Genomic DNA, 17,665 nt, shown 5'->3' on the forward strand with positions numbered 1-17,665 from the left:
ACAGGGGAGAGATGCCCTCCCCATACCCCACCCCTCTATACCTAAGGCAGGAATGCAGGCCCTGAGGTCATAAAAGCAAGTGAGCTTCCCTGCCTCTCACCAGCTGTAGTACTTGGGAGAACAGGCCCTGCACCTCACCAGGGCAACACAGTACAGCCAACCCTGCTGGCAGAGGTACGGATGAGCCAGCTCCAAAGTTGTGAGCATGGGAAAGATGTCCACTATGCATCTGTCATGTGGAGGCATGGGTGGGGAGAGTCGACACCCTTACCCCTCACTGCCTGCAACAGATGATGGAGCTTACCAGGGGCAGCACTCAGGAAAGCGGACCCTGCTCCTCATTTGGGCAGCATCAAGTAGAGCGACCCTGTTAGGGAGGTGTGGGTGAGCTCGCCCTAAGGCTGTGAGGATGGAATAGGTGGCCACACCTCTGTCATCTTCCAGGTGGTAGTGAGGGTGGGGAGAAGATGCCCTCTCCCCTGCCCTCTGCCACCTGCGGTGGGCAAGGGAGATGACCCTCCTCCTTAGCACAGTAGGTTGATTCTACTAATAGGGGCACAGGTAAACAAGTTCAAGAAAGTGAGTGTGGGAGATCTGGCCCCCACCTCTCATCTTCCATATGGTAGTGTAAGCAGGGGAGAGATGCCCTCGTGCCTGCCCCTGCCACCTATGGCTAGTGGGAGAGCTGGTCCTGAGGTCATAGAAGTGGGAGAAATGTTCCTGCCCTTCACCAGCTGCAGGACTCAGGAGAGTAGTCCCTCACTACTGGGCAAGCTTGCCTGGGCAACAGTAGACTTGGCCCTTATGTTGTAAGTATAGGAGAGCCAACCCTGAGGGCACAAAAGCAGACCTGGCCCTGCCCCTCGCTCACTGCTGCAAGGGATAAACTATCCAGCACAGTGCTGGAGAACCCACCCTGGTGGTGAGGGCAAGGGAGAGCTAATGGGCTAACCAACCCTGCAACTATACAGGCCCAGAACCAGGGTTATAAGTTGACCTACCCCACCCATGATCTGCTGAAGCACATGAAGAGGCCTGTCCTGCAGATCAAAGCTACAGGATCTTCATAACACAGGGCAACAACAAGATATGTAAGAGGAGCCCCAGTGAGGAAGCAGCAAGAGGCTCGACCAAAACAATGTTCTTTGCAATGAACACTTGCAAGTAAAGATCGAAAAAAAAATTGGGGGGTGGTGGACTAACTGCACAGGAAGCGTAAATTCGGTGTGAAGCTTCGCAGCTTCAGAGAGTGGCTATTCTAGCCATATAAAAGTTCACTGAGGTATACAGACTTTGGGTCGGGTAAACTTCACGTTTGCAGTGTTTATTTTTAAGTTCTTTATAATAAAAGTTTTCACTTAAAAATAACTTAAGACGATGTTTTCCTGGTAATGCCATTTATTCTGTGACAGGCATTCAAGAAACATTTGTAACAATTAATGTACCGCTTCTCCATGCAAACAAGTCATGGAACTAGTATCATTTCAACTGTATTTTGGTTAGTTTCTACATATATACATATGTACAAACATAAATACACATATATACTCACATATATGCGAAAGTAAATCATGAATCCAAGCTCATTTCCTCTTTTGGCATTTGAAATGGCAGCAGACTTGACGTATCTCATCACTCAGGATTCCTACTGGCACCCTCTTTGAAGGATGTAAATATAGTAGCTTTTCAGGTCTGAAGGGCCCCGTGGGGAGCCATGTTCAGCAGAGCTGCAGAATACTTTCACAGCAGATTTTTTTTAGGACGATGTTTTCTTTTTATCTTGTTTAGACCCTAAATTTTTTTGGTTTCTATTCAACCATGGCATATACAACTTAAATGTGCCAAAAAATAAAACCAACCCCATTCAAATATGTTATTTCAATCAGAATTTAATCAAAGCCAATTTTAAGGCTAAGTGCAGATGCTAGACTGATGGTGATTACTGCTCTTATTATGTTGGAGGTTAACATAATAGAGTACTAAAGGGATAATGACATATAGAAAAGAAATCACATGTTGAATTCCTACATGAGTACAGAAGAGGAACTGAAGAATAATTGACGACTGGGGGTAAAGTTCCTACTGGAAACCATTGCATATAGACACGAAGCCATTGGAAAATGCAGAGTACTGTGTTTCTCAGAAGATACTTCCAGGCCAATAGCAGCTACAGTCGCAACACAACAGTCACAATAAATTACCTTGCTTTGGGAACTTCAAATTTTAGGTATCTACAAAATGCTTATTATATAGATAAGGTATATGTTGCCAGTGAGCTTATTAATGTGTTGCAAATAGAACGTGGTAAGTTGAGAATGGTGTAGCTAGTGGATGACACAGAATTGTGATGTATAATGAAGAAACCTAATTTATTATGTTAGCTCTCGAAATTATTATAGTCACCATTTTTAAGCAACTGCCACACTTTGACAGTATCAGACATTTTACAATGGAGATTATTAAAGTTTTTGGGATTTCACTGACATGTGGGTACAATACACCGTGTGAAGTATGTAAGAGAGTCAGATGGTGGTGGCACACACCTTTAATCCCAGCATCCAGAAGGCAGAGGCAGGCAGATCTCTGTGAGTGTGAAGCCAGACAAGAATGAGCTCCAGGGCAGGCTCCAAAGCTACAGAGAAACTCTGTCTCCCAAAAAAAAGTATATAAGAGAAGTTTTGTTCCATTGTAATGGTGTGATCTGGAATTCAGGTAGTTAAACCTGTTCCAATTTCAAAATCATAACACATAGGGATGATAAAGAGAAATGCCACACAAGCTTTTGACAACTAAAAGTCTGCTCCTTGGAGATCATATACTTTGTTCTTCGACTCCTACTAAGTAACAGACACCTGAGTGGGGGTGATTTACATGACTCACTCACAAGGACACTCCCTGATTACACTAAATAAAGCACACATAAACCCAAACACAGCCTGTTTTCTGTGACATCATGGGTAATCTCTATCTGTACACAACCTTCGAGTACCCATTATGTTCTAGGTGCTAAAATAAAGTGCTTTAAGTCAGCCAAAGCCTTGCTAACCTTGTATGCTGTGAGACAGACAATAACAAAGTATTGCTCTGTAGGAAAGTAAATCAGGGAGGGTGAGAGCAACGGGATGTGAGAGGAGAGGGGAGGCTATGCCCTCAGTCATGAGAGAAGGTTTCTTGAGTTAATTGTGAAACAAGATGTTAATGGAACGATGGAGGCTCATGAAGATTTGGGGTGAAGGCAGACATAAAAAAGATAGAGGCCAGCAAGCATAGACACTTCTCCTCCAGAGAAAGTGGGGAGACTGAGTTGAGAAGTAAATGAAACTTATAATGCTCACGAAGTTCCTGAAACTTACAAGGCTTGATAGGCCCTTCCTCAAGGTTATTTAGGCAGTGACGGTTGCTGGGGGTGAAGGACTCTCCAAACAATCACGTCGCCTTCAAGGATACAGCTTTTGTGATTTGCCATTCATGCTGGAGTGGGCTTTTCACTGATGCAGCTACCTTTGAGTCATCCAAGGTCTGAAAGAAACCCCTTACCTAGACTCCTTTAAACTTCAAAATTCTTTCTTTTAGCTATTTAGAAATAAATTAACACATGACCATTTTGGTGTGAGGATATATTGGTTCTAAGGTATTTCTGATGCCCAACTAAAGCAACACATTTGCTTTCTGTACACTGTGAAAGAAAAACACAGTAAGACTAATGTAAAATCCCATGTGAGCTCATGATGCATGGGATGGAAGAGTTTATGTTATCAACAAAACCACTGTAGTTCAGTGGAGGTTGAAGCAATAACATGTGTCACCATATGGAATCTATTTTGGAGCCCAAGTTCCCTTCCTATGATTCCTCATCCAAAGTCCTTACAGCCAGTGTACTCCATTATTCAAGACCTCTCAGAGTTTGGGAACATGAAAATACACCACATAGTAAATAATATCATCATCAGGAGATAGGGCACATTCTCAATAAAAGCTTGGACACCTGGCCAGCATTAGTTTTGGAGTAAAATCTGAAAAGGATTAATTCAAGGATCTTTATCATCACATTTTATGCAGTGTAATTATTCAGATATTTTGCCTATATAGTTTTAAGAGTGTCTGACATTTATAATTTTTAATGTGAGGTTGTAGGCCTGAGTGATGAAAATAAATCTTGTCTTAAAACAAAATACATCATCTGGACTTGATCTACAGAATCATCTTATAGGGATATGTTTTGGTGGAGTATATGCAAATTCACATATTAAGCAAAATTGCAATAAACCATTTCATAATTCATGATTAATAATAATCTGGTATAATATTTATATGGTTTTAAATGTGTGTGCTATATATCAACAAATATGGTCTTATCATCAAGTTCTGGACTGCAACCAATAATACTGTCAAAAGCTCATAATATTTGAGAGGTCTATGGGGCTCCATTGGCCAGCAACTCAAAAAGAAGCAACCCATTCCTGGTACAGAGGTTTTTTTTTTGGTAGCATGTGGCATATAGTTGGGGTACTGTCCCCTCCCCTTTAAAGGGTAAGTCCACTGAAACTGCACACACACATACACGACTGCACACGTGCGCGCACACACACACATACACACAACTTCTACAGCAGTTTCCATGAGGCTTGTTCAAAAGGCCTTTAGTGTTACTTATCTCTCCCCATACACTCTCCTCTACTTATAAGTGAGTCTCAGAACATGGATAAATCTAGCTTGTACTGAATTGGAAGTTTCATCCATATTGTCTAGCTTTTATTGTCTGGAAGGTGCTATGAACAGTACCAGAGGAGAAAAGCAATCACCCAGCTATGAATTCTGTTTGGTAAGATATAGCCACTAGTGCAATAGTGGCATAAATGTTATGGGTGTGACCAATCACTTTTTATTGCATTTAAGGCTTGCAACCTAACACCATCAATGTGCCCATGAGCCTGTTGGATAAATAAGTCAAAGGCCCTAGGGAGAAAACTTACTACTGTTATTCTGCTAAATGAATATAGTAATGACTCCTAATGACTTACTGTTAAATTCATAGATTAGTGAACACTCAACACTCATCAAAGAAGCCTCTTCTTGCAATAGAGGGTAGTTAACACAGAATCCCACATTGGTCAATATGCCAAAAAAAAGAAATATCAGAATACTCAATAGATACCCCTCCCCTCAAGGCTTGGGGATCTATGTGGAAGAGGGGGCAGAAAGATTGTTACAAGCCAGAGGTAGTGGATGACTTCAAAGAAATAGTGCCTTCCAGGCCCAATAGGGTAAATGCATTTGTGAACAGTCAGCGGCTGTGACAGCAGGCACAAGGCCAAGCTCAAGCCAGACAAAAATCCCTGCACGGGCATGAAGCCGCACCCCTAGATGAGGAACTGTCAGCATCTGGTTGCTGATGGGAGAAGGAAAGTCAGTGTTCTTCGACAGAGTGTCCCCTGGTCTATTGACCACACTCCAGTGCGGACACAGGGCCCAGCAGCAGTTGGGCAACACAAACTGGACTTGGTGTGCTATGTTTTCTTTCTTTTTAACAAGAACTAAGAGTGACCAAGAAACACAGAAGGAGAGTGTGACGATGGGCAGAAGGGAAGTGGGGGAGAAGTGGGAGGAGCTGGAGAGGAAGGAATATGATCCAGATACACTGTATAGGACAAGTGAAAAACATTTTTACTGCTACTCAAAATAAATAGCAAATATATATATAAATGTGCCTAACTGCTAATTAATGTGCTTGTACAACCAAACAAATTTAAAAGTATTCCTTCAAAACAGCCTGGGGTACGTGCCTGAAATCCCAGATTTAGGAGACTAAGACAGGATGATCACTAGTTAAGCAAGAGCCTGAGCTACAGGGCACCTGCTTCCCACACAAATGCCTTTCTTTCCCCAGTGACTAGAAGGGGCAAGTTCAAGTGAGTCCCCAAAAAGGCATGGAGTACAGCAAGAAGCACATTCTACAAGTCTTCACAGCCACCTCATCTACTTCACGTCGGAGCTGAGCAGTGTGTTTTCCTGTCCTGTACTCCAGCTCAGACCCTCAAGTGGGACAAAGGACAAGGAGAGGTGGGAAATATGTCGAGGGCATGAGTCATCTAAACTTTGGCCCAGACTTATTCATACCCAATTCCCACCGTCTAAAACTAAAAGGCTTCACTGTGTAGTACCGTTTAGTTCTTCAAGTGGGAGTGCTGTTACTTTTAAAGGAAGTTATTAAGAAAACAACTTATTAGAACTATTTTTATTTTTACTTTTATATTAAGTGAATTGTGTGTGTGTGTGCCTGTGGATAAGCTCGTGTGTGTGCATACACCTGTGGAAGCCAGGGTTGTATCACTTCAAATGAACAGTTTGAATACAAGCCAGCCTTGTATCACTTCAAATGAACAGTTTAGAGGCAGGGACTCTATTGACCTAGAGATCAGAAACTGCTAGGCCCACTGTGCACCTAGCCCCAGGGACCCTCTTTCTTCTCCACCAATGGGATTACAAGTATGTGCTGCCATGCCTGGCTTTTCCCATGACCTGGGCTTGCATTTCACAGCTCACTCCCCAGTGTCTGGGGCCTGTTTCCTCATGACTGCAATTCTGACTCTGGTAAAATGAAATCTCAACTTTAGTTTAAACTTGCATTTCTCTGATTGCAAACAAACATTCATGGTATTTGTATTTCATCTTTTGAGTACTGTTCACTTCGTTGGCCAACTTACTGAGTGGTTTTGTTTTTTGTTGTTTACTTTTTAAGTGGTTGGTATGTAACTAGAAAATATTTTCTTCCATTATTCAGGGTGTCTTTTCATTCAATTAACTCTTTCTTTTGCTGTGTAGAAGCTTTTTAAATTTCATGAGATCCCATTTGTCAGTTGCGGGCATTATTTCCTAGCAACCATAGTACGATGCAGAATATCCTATATAGTAGGAGGTTACTTGTTTGTTCCCAGCATCTCAGACCCAAAATAATCACACAGAAACTATATTATTTAAAACATTGCTTGGTCAATGACTCTAGCATATTCCTAGCAAGCTCTTATATATTAATTTAACCCATTTCTATTATTTTGTATTTTACCACAAGGTTTGTGGCCTACCGGCAAGGTTCTAACTACCAGCTTGTGGCAGCTCCATGGCATCCTCTTGACTCTGCCACCTTCTTTCTCCCAGCATTCTGTTTAGTTTTCCCCACCTAGCTCTACTCTACCCTATCACAGGTCAAGACAGATTCTTTATTCATTAACGAGTAAAAGCAACACATATAGAGAAGAACTTCCCACGCCAGTCCAAATCAAGGATTTTTCCCTAACAATTCCAGCTCTCACATCAAGATTGTTGATACATTTGGAGCTGATTTCTTGTATAGAGTAACAGATACGGATTTACTGTCATTCATTTGCACATGGACAGCCATTTTTCTCAGAACTATTGATTGAAGAGGCTATCTTTTCTCCAATGTGTGAGTTGGGCACCTTGGTTAAAATTCAAGTGGCTATAGTTGTATGGGCTTATAGGCAGTTCCTTTACTCAATTCAATAATCTACACAACTATTTTTGTGCCAATACCATGCTGTTTTGGCTCTTATGTCTTGTTCTGTAGTATAACTTGAAGTCAGATATCCAGCATGACTTTTTTTTTCCCTTAGGATTTCTTTGGCTATCCAGGGTCTTTTGTGCTTCCATATGAATTTTAAAGACTATTTTTTTTATTTCTTTAAAGAAATAGCATTGACATTTGAAAGACTACTTATTATTATTAACCATATGTAAGTGTGTGTTTGTGTGCATGTGGGTTTGTGTACATGAAGACAGAGGTCTCAGATTCCCTAGAATTGGAATTACAGATGGTGATGAGCCTCCCAACATGGGTACTAGGAACTGAACTCAGGTCCTTTGGTCCAGCAGCAAGCATTCTTAACCATTGATTAATCCCTCCAGCATTTTTTTTAACCTTTTCTTTTCTTGATACAGGGTCTCACTATGTTGTCCCTCGCTGGCTTGGAACTCACTATGTAAATCAGGCCACTCTTGAAATCACAGAGACCCGCCTACCTCTTCCTCCACACATGGGAATTACAGGTGTGGCACCACACCCAGAAATGACATTGCAACTTTGATGGGGACAGAATCTGGAGATTGCATTTGTAAGGCAAGCATTTCCACAGTGCTTCTAAGCCATGGACACGGAGGCCTTTCCATCTTCTGGTGTCTCCAGTTTCTTCGGCATTTTAAATCTTTTAGTATGAGGTCTTTCCCTGCCTTGGTTACATTCCAAGGAATTTTCGAGGCATTTTGAACAGGACTTTTTTTCCCTGATTTTTTCCTCGGCATGCACATTTGTGGTATTTGTGGAGGCTATTAGATTATATTTTATGCTAACTTTCTATTGTGACACTTGGCTGAAATTGTTTCTCATAAGTGTTTTCCAGTGAAGCCTTTGGATCGCTTGTGATACTGAACCATATCATCTACGTATAAAGATACTTTGATTTCTTCCTTTCCTATCTGCATCCCTGTTTCCATCTCTTGTCCTATGGATGTGTCTAAGACTTCCAAACTCTATGGAGTATGAGTGTAAAAACTAGACATCTTTGTCTTGTTCCTGATTTAATGAAAATACGGAGGTCCCCCGACACACACACCATTTTGCTTAATGTTGGTTCCTTGGCTATAGCATATTGTCTTTATTCTGTTGAGATGTATTCCTTCTATTCCTAATCAATTTTGACTTTTTTATAATAGTCATCTTGAAAGTTGTAAGGAATGGGTCATTATAGTGCTGCTTTTATTAATCCCCTGATTAGTGACACTGAACAATTTTTCATACATTTATTAGCCACAGTATATGTTCTCTGGGAAAATATCCATTCAGGGATTTTTTGGACATTATTAAATTGAGTCACCAGGTTTTGTGCTACACAGTTCTATGAGTTTCTTTTGTAATTTGAACATTAATATCTTATCATATACAGGTTTGTAAATTTCTTTCCCATTGCACACATTGCCTTTTCATTTTGGTGATATGTTTTCTTTGCAGAAATTTTTTAAAATTTTGTTTATTTTATAATTCAGCATTTGTGTCATCTCAGGGTAACAAGAACGATGAGGGGACAAAGTCCTCCCTAGAAGAAGTGAAGCTAATAAATACAAGAAATGTTAGAATTTCACTATCAGAATGTTACAACCTCTAGTGAAAGCTGCTAGTTCTAAACAACTATGACCAATGAATTCTAAACACATTTAGGTGATATACCTAATGGAATGCTTTATGATGGATGAATCAGGGCTACAATACATGAACATAATGAAGAATCTTACCACTAAAAGAGAGACAAAATTTTTGAGACAGCGTCTCATGTATCTCTAGCTGGCCTTGAACACAATAAGTAGCCAAAGATGACCTCAAACCGCTAATTCTCCTGTGTCCAACTCTTGGGTGCCTTGCCACCCAACCAGATTTATATGGTACTAGATACAGAACTTGAAGCTTTGTACTTGCTAGGCAAGCAATATACCAACAGCTACCCAAAATACACCTGCTCTCATTGAAAATCATTTCAAGTATTCACCACAGCACAGAGACAGACACAAGAAGGCTGTAGAAGAAACAACAGCCTCAGGAATCAGCCACATGTTAGTTATATAACAAGAATGTGCAGAGGGAGGAGGGAAGAAATGAGAGTATATATGATTAAAATATATCAAAGACCAAATTTTAAAAAAGATTTATTACATACATACATATATATATATATATATATGAGTGTTTAGATGTAAGTATGTATGTATGCATGCATGCATGTATGTGCACCAGATATGTGCCTGTGAAGGTCAGAAAAGGGATTCAGATCCCCTGTAACTGGAGTTACAGGCAGCTGTGAGTTGCCATGTGGGTGCTGGGAACTGAACTCAGGTCCTCTTCAAGAGCAGTAAATGCTCTTAACCATTGCATCATCTTTCCAGCCCCTAGGAATCCTTTTTCTTTAATAAAGTCCCACGTATTTATTTTTAATGTTGTTGTCTATGATTTTGGTACATCCTCAAAACGTAACTACCTGAACTAATATCAAAGAGCTTTTTACTCCTTTTTTACTACAACTTTTCTTCTAGGAGTTTTAAAATTTAATGGATGAAAACATTTTGAGTTGGTTTTGCTTATAGCATAAGATAAAGGTCCATTTCATTCTTTATTCTTTTTATATGTGTGTATTTGTGGGTGCTTAAGCATGTGGAGGCTCAGGGATCCATTTGCTTCTCTCTCCCCAGTGCTATGATTACAAGTTGCTGGGTTGCCTTGCCCAGCCTACATGCCAGGGGGAGGAGCTTGGTCCTGTCCCAACTTGATGTGTTTATGCCCATAGCAGGTCTGACCCTTTCTGAATGGGGACATAGGAGGAAAGGATGGGGAGGAGGTAGGTGGGAAGCTAAGGTAGAGGGAACAGGAGGAGAGGTGGGACAGGAAACTGCGGTCGGTATGTAAAATAAATGAAAAAAAAATTAATTAATAAAAAAATAAGTAGGTATCTCCAAGCCCAACTGTTTTTTGTGGGTAAAGAAGATAAAACTTGGGGTCTTCCTGCAAGGGCTTTAGCAACTGAGCTCTCAGCTCCAGTTTTATTCTCTGGCATGTATGAATTTAAAATAAATATTTAAGCCATGATTCTGGCAACTCCACGTTTAGCAAGTAAAGAGAAGAATTACCAATATGAGAAGACTCAGGACCACATAAATTTTCCTCTTCAATTCAAATATGTACATATATACAATAACATGTTAAAATATATTTAAGAGTGGTAACCTACTTCAGAAAACGTAAGGCATCTGTGGAATCACGAAAGAAATGACTTTTGTATGGAGTTTTAGAGCGAGTGATTTACTGCGCCTCCCTTAATCCTTAAGTTGCATATTCATTGCTGTATTCTCCTCTAACTTCTGTCACTTAAATTGTCATGGAGAATAGGGCAAATCAGGGTCAGTTTATATAAGCGCCATCAATCTGAAGAACTTCATCAGTCTTTATTTCAAGGCATTATGCAAAGAAAACTGACATTAAAAGAGCCTTAACTGACAGCAAATGAAATCAATCAGCAAATCACTAAGCCATAATAAACTCACTCAATTTGCAGATAACCCTTCCTGCTCAGGTCTTCACCTAGGCAGTCCATCAAACAGGAAGATAACATGAATAGCAATTCTGGCTGTAACACTTGAAAGTTCAAGTGCTCACAGGCTCCAGTCTCTTAATAATAAGCCACAAAAGGTGATAGCTAGCAAGGTTACGCTTGTGCTTAAAACTGGCTTCAAAAATGGGAAAAGAGAGAAAAGATCAAGTTTAGGATTTAGCTTTTGCCTTTTTGCATTAATGACAGTAATTGCATCATACATCACTTCTCCTATTGGGGCCACCTACAACTGAAAAGTGTAACATAAAAAATCTGCACTCTTCGTTTTCTCACTTCTCTTTTTTGGTAAGTGCCTATCAAATATTTCACACATAGACAAATATTGCCACCCTTCCACAGAAAGTTGGAATGTGAAGTACAAACAAAAAAAAATGTAAATAATGCAATCACAGTAACAAAAGGGGTTTAAAGGAAAATACAAAAAGAGTAATAATGGCTGAAAATCTCATAATTAAGACAGAAGTGTATGGTGAGCATCCTCCACCTACACCTTGGCAATGATTTTAAACTACACTGGAAAGAAACACTGCAGTTCTTAGCATTTTATTCATCTGAAGGCAGATGTACACATCCTCCATCAAAAACTGGTTAGAGTCAAATCACTACAGCATCCCTCAATGCACTTAGGTCACCATTCCTGACCTTCACAGCCACTCCAACAAAGCCGCTGCTCACACAACCCTTCCTGATGTGGAAAACACCTTCCCATGCACATCGTCTCATTGACCTTGCACAGTCCTGTGGGCCAAAGCAAGACAGGCTCCCTCGCCCTTCCAGAGGTGGGAGTGGAAGCTCGGGAATGCTGATGGACGTCAGCCCCGTTGTTCTGATTCCCTACATGTTCTCTCTAATACCTTGATGCCTTCCTCCTTAGAAATGTAATAATTTTATCCTTTCCAAATGCCATCTGTTAAGAAGCTACCATCCTAATTAACATGATGTTTTTAGCACATTCGGTGATAAACAGAAACCTGCAGCCTCACAGCTTCCAACCTCTGCAGAGTCTGGTTTGTTTGCTTGTATCTGGCAAGAGCATCTTAATCATGGCTAGATACCAATGTATCTTATACCTGACCCAGGAACATGAACCAAATATTAAGAAAATCCATTTCAAATGTGCCATATGCTCCTCACAGTCATCCCACAATGCACCAAAATGGGACTCCATTTCACAGAAGAAAACACTGATGTGCTGGAAGAGGGAAGCGCTAGGAGCTCTGGGAAATGATGACTGGGGGACCAAAGCCCTGTTGCACTGTTGGCACCAGAGAATGATACTCCATGTTTATTCTTTCCAAATAAGGGTAAATCTGTGTCCCATGGGAAGGACAGTAGGTATACAAATGAAAGTCCCTGCTACCTGCAACCTGTGTTCAGAAGGAAGGCTTGAGTCAGCTCCACAGCGGAGGCACACAGCCTCTTCAAATTTCCTTTAATACCGACTCTACCAAGGCTTTACTTCCTTCCTAAGTATGTCTTCCTTAAAAAATAAAATTGAGAAATTATAAAGATTACTTTGTAAATCATACCCATTTAAAAGTTAGTTTAGTGTTAGCTCAGGTCGCTGATACCCCACTGTTGCCACGGATGACACAATTCAGTGTGCGCATGCACAGCAAGCATGGGCCTAGGAGAGGCTGCGAAACTGCCACAGAAGCTTCTGCAGTTCCGTTCTTCGCCCTCATGTGTCACTTCTTTTCCTTTCAAGGGAGAGATGAAAGGTCCCGATGGGGTGAGGGTGGCCAAGCTTCTGACCCAAACAACAACACATACAGTGAGATGTGAAACATCGCATGTATTGAATATTTCTTAAAGCACAAACTTAGCAGCTTTTACCAGACAGTTTATGGCTATCAGTGTCCAAGACTACATTTCATCAATGGAGTTAAAGGAAAATACCTTATCATGACACATCATTTGAAATAAAACAGAGAAACTAAAGGAGAAAGGGTAGCATGTTGTCCTGTAAAACTGATACCCCCCAAAAGATAACCATGTATTACTGGGTTAAAGACAATACTTACAAAACAGTATGTATGGCCTAGTTATTATTTAAATATGGAAATACATTATAAATAAATAATACTTGCTTATGAGCTTGTAGTTACGGCTAAAAATAACAAGAAAGATATGCAAAGGTTAGCTCTGACTGTCTGGATGCCAAATTTTAGATGATCTTAATTTCCTTTAAGACTCACTGGGGGTATGATTTTTTTCTCAATTATGTACAGCTTTCATATCTTTTAAAATTATCCAATTTTTAATGTTAGCAAGTTTTCTGACAAGTTACATTTTTGAGACAAATGTCACCATATGCCAAGGAATACAATACTGTCATAATAATACACTATATGTTATAGAACTAATAAGCCAGAGTAATAACATTTTTAATCAGACATACTTTTATTTTAAAAATAATGCTTGTTATATTTAACAAGGTTTTCACTCCAAGTGGCTCGTTTTCATGTTTAAAAAGATAATAGTTCTCTGAAAATTCATGTATGCAGATGGGATGACATGAAGAGGAAAATATCAAGATAGTACAGTCTTATAAATGAAATTGTCTAACATCTCTTAATTTCTAAGAATGCCAAAAATGTAGAAGTTTCTGGCAGAGCAATTAGAAGGCTGCAGCATTACGTGTTCCAAGAGAGCGTGTGGAAAAGTCTGCTACAGATGAGCGCTGGTGTTTTTATTCTCAGATGGTTTAGGTACGGATACTATTTACTTCACCCTTTTTCAAATAAAAAGTTAAAATATTTCCTTCAGAAAATTATTTATAACTTATCAATAGCAATACAAAAATAGCTCAAAGAAATTGATAGATCTAATAATGACTATAAATGTAAAAATGATGGTACCCCAAAAGTCATGATTAGAGCAAAGAACAAAAAAAAGGCTCACTGCATCCACAGGAAAGCCTGTGTTGTTTAAAATCTTTGTAAGTAAGTGGTTTCAAATGAAGGCTCTCTAATGAAGTACTCTTAAACACATATTTATAAAATAGACTACATTTCCAGAGGTATAGTTTATTATGCACCAAGTCTTAAAACACTTTTACTCAACAGACTGGAAGATTCTCACCTAGAAGTAAGAAACGAGCACCAAGTCCCTCAGAAGCATGCACAGCTGTGACAAAAGCCTAGTGCTGGCTTTTGAAATCCTTCCCCATGTGTACTGTGGGCCCCCTCTGCTCAGAGCTCTCAGGCTGCAGTCATGAACAAGGCTAATCCTCACCTCTGGAAGCTTTCATGCTTGTGGAGCTCTGACAAAATCTCAGTATTTGCAACGTGTCTGTTACTACCCAGTAGTTGGAGTGGATGAGCCCATTTAACCATCACATCAATGTTGAGCTGGGAATTGCTACTCTTGTTTTTGGAGAATAAGAGGCTAAAATAGACAAGTCATATTTAGTTAATCCTCTTCTGGATTTCTATTTTCTACCTGAATGAAATTGTATTTTATAGAAAAACCCTAGTTTCATTCTTTCTCTCTCTTTGTCATCTTAAAATACAAACAGAATCCAGTGACCCATGCTTTGCAGAAAGAAAAGGGCCACAATTAAGAGCAGAATGCTCTGGTTTCCCCAGACGTCTGGTCTGTTAATATCTTACATCATCTCAGTGAAAAGTTTAGTCCTTGTAAAACAGAACCAATGCTTCTGGGCATCAGGCTAGGATGGAGAGTAGTCAAAGGGAAACTGAGTCAGCAGACTCTGGGCGGGCCTGGAGGGTCTGCTGCACACAGCAAACACGCCACGAGTGGGCTACTGCATTGCTCACTGCCGAGCTGCTGCTTATCACTGAATGGTAATGAATACAAATATTTATTGGTCACTTGTCAATATTTGCTAGATATTAACAGCATTACAGATCAAAATTACTTTAAAAGCATACTTTGGATGATAAGATAAAAGTCAGGCACTATCTTTACATAGTCTGAGCAGCGTGGCTTTTATTACGAAGCCCTCTGTATTCACACCGGCCATTTTAGTTAAAGCTTTGGTCTGGGCAGTTTAATTTTTCTTGGCATTACAGTGACAGCTTGAAAGGCTATTAATTGGAATATTAAAACACAGTTTTAAACTTGCCATAGGCACTTAGACAAGAGGCTTCACTGAGTGCATGACCTCCCTGGAAAAGTAAACAGGAAGTTAAAGTGGGCTGCACTTGATAAAGTACTTAAGCTTCCGAAGAAAGAATGAAGGAAAGGGCCCGAATTACCACCCTTGAGAGAGAACAGATAAACCCCTGGCAGCAGTGGAGTGAGCCCGTTGTTCCCTCACCGTCTCGGGGGCTTCCTCCTGCCAATCTACATCCACTGCCTCACTCACTGCTATCACCGACCTGTAAAATGGGTACAATTCACTTTGAAAATAAGAGACATTGGGACAAAAGGCTAGCACTTCCACATTAGTACATCAAAAACATACCTGTATTCTCACTTTCCTAGCATTATTCACAAGTAAAGATATGGAGTCAACATATCCATATAAATCCATATAAAGATATGGATTAACAGTGTAGACATACACATGTTGGAATATTATTAATCAATATAAAGTAATATCTTGGCAATAATAATACCCATAAGTAGAAAGGATTAATGTCCTGGTGACACAGATGAACTTGAAGACCATTATGGTCAGTGAAGCAAGCTGGGCAGACACCCAAAGCTCCATGTTCTCATTCATGTGTGGACGTTAATGAGATGCTTTCAGGGGAAGCTGAGAGGCTAGGAGGGCGGGTGCCAGAGTTCCACGGCACAGTGTAGTGGGTGTAGTTTCGAGCCATTTGCTATGTAGTTCCAAATTATAGAAGAAAGGATTCTGAAAGCTCCCGACACCAATAATAACGTCTGAAGTGAAGACATGCCCCTAACTCCCTCTATTTGATTGTCAGCATGAAATATTGTACTCCATAAATACACACAATTACTATGTGCCAATTAAAAAGTTTTAAATACTGAATTCCTAAAAATATGTAGTTATAATGAACACACACATTATCCTGTAAAAAGTTGAAAAGTATATTCTAAATTTTATTTGGCTATTGGATGGAAAACTGTATCTGCAAATTTGTCTACAACATACAATAAACTATAACCTCCACAGATGTATAATTAATATCTTCTAAACAGAATAGAAATATGTTTCCAAGGTCTACTATCATCACTTACACAGACTGGGCACTTCGGCTTCACAGTCACCTACTCTGAGACTTAAATTTGTTCTGCCATCGACCAGACTTCCATCTGAGGAGAACTGCCGGCTATGGTTGTTGTTCCCCACTTTTAAAATGAAGATACTGCCACTTGTCCGGCAGTCGCATTAGAAAACTGAATGGGTTGACAAGGTCTGGACACGGAACTGAAAGGAAGCTGTCATCAGCAGCAGCAGCATCAATTTTATTGTCTTCCCAACTTTCTAACTACCTAATATTAATAAACCACAATGTGTCCTGTGGGTGTCATATGGAAACTTCCCTGAGTGTTGGTATGTGCTAGCGTGTGCGACTGTTAGGAGACCTAAACTATAAATCCCTTGCATTTCTTTTTGGCTATTCCTATATGCCAGAACCACAGAGAATTGATGCTTTTACCCTCAAAATAGCATTCCTAGAATAAGTTTTCTTTACATCAACAGGATCTAGTTCAGGGGAAGTCTTTATTTGTGAATTTTGACAAGAACTAAGCCTGTGAGAACAAATCAAGATAGCCAAATACAGAATTATTTTATATTTGCTAAAAAAATTTCAGCTCATATTGTATTCAAGTCTATAATAAATTTGTAAATACTGATAATCAAATTTAAAGCACACATTTAACCTTGTCCTAAATAATGGTAAAGCCTATAAAAAGTAGAAATGTTTTATGCCTAGTTATAAAATTATATTTTTAGATAAAGAAGCAATGAACATTTTTGTTTGCAGAGAATGACCTGGACTCTAATAACCAGTTAGATGCAAAAGTTAACACAGACCATACAAACTAATACTTGTCCAAAATTAAAACTAAACTTCTAAATGCTAATAGTGAGTTTAAAAAAAGAAAACCATTTTGCTTTTAAATATATTGGACAATCAAGAGCGCTGTTAATCTCCTTTGTAATATCAGGCTTCCTATAACTCACATAATACTGATAAATATTTCCAAATGAAGGCTTTAGGCTCTAAAGGAAAAATAGAGCATGTGCTGAATTTTGTCTTTTCCATCTTACAATGTAATATAAACCTTAAGGAATATGATCACAAAAAATGCAATCATGCTATAACAGGACAGCCACAACATTTGAAAATGAATGATTTTGACAATAAGTTCCTGAATTAAGTTTAAAGTTACCTAAGGTTTCAAGAATTGATATTTTGAGCTTTAATGAAATGGCCCGGTTTGCACACTGTAGTGCAATGCTCAATAAAGCTAAATATTAAAAGGTAAAGAACTCTTTAATGCAAAATACAGTCAGGCTCTAAGTTTTTCTGAAATTAAAAGGTGGATAC

General features: G+C 39.6%; 1 protein-coding gene across 1 annotated transcript in view; it reads right to left on the bottom strand.

The window, feature by feature from the left end:
* Positions 1 to 17,665, bottom strand: part of Ccdc171 (coiled-coil domain containing 171) — a 350,758-nt gene that overhangs the window by 74,768 nt on the left and 258,325 nt on the right.

The sequence above is a fragment of the Arvicola amphibius genome, chromosome 6, assembly GCF_903992535.2.
Source record: "Arvicola amphibius chromosome 6, mArvAmp1.2, whole genome shotgun sequence".
NCBI lineage: Eukaryota > Metazoa > Chordata > Mammalia > Rodentia > Cricetidae > Arvicola > Arvicola amphibius.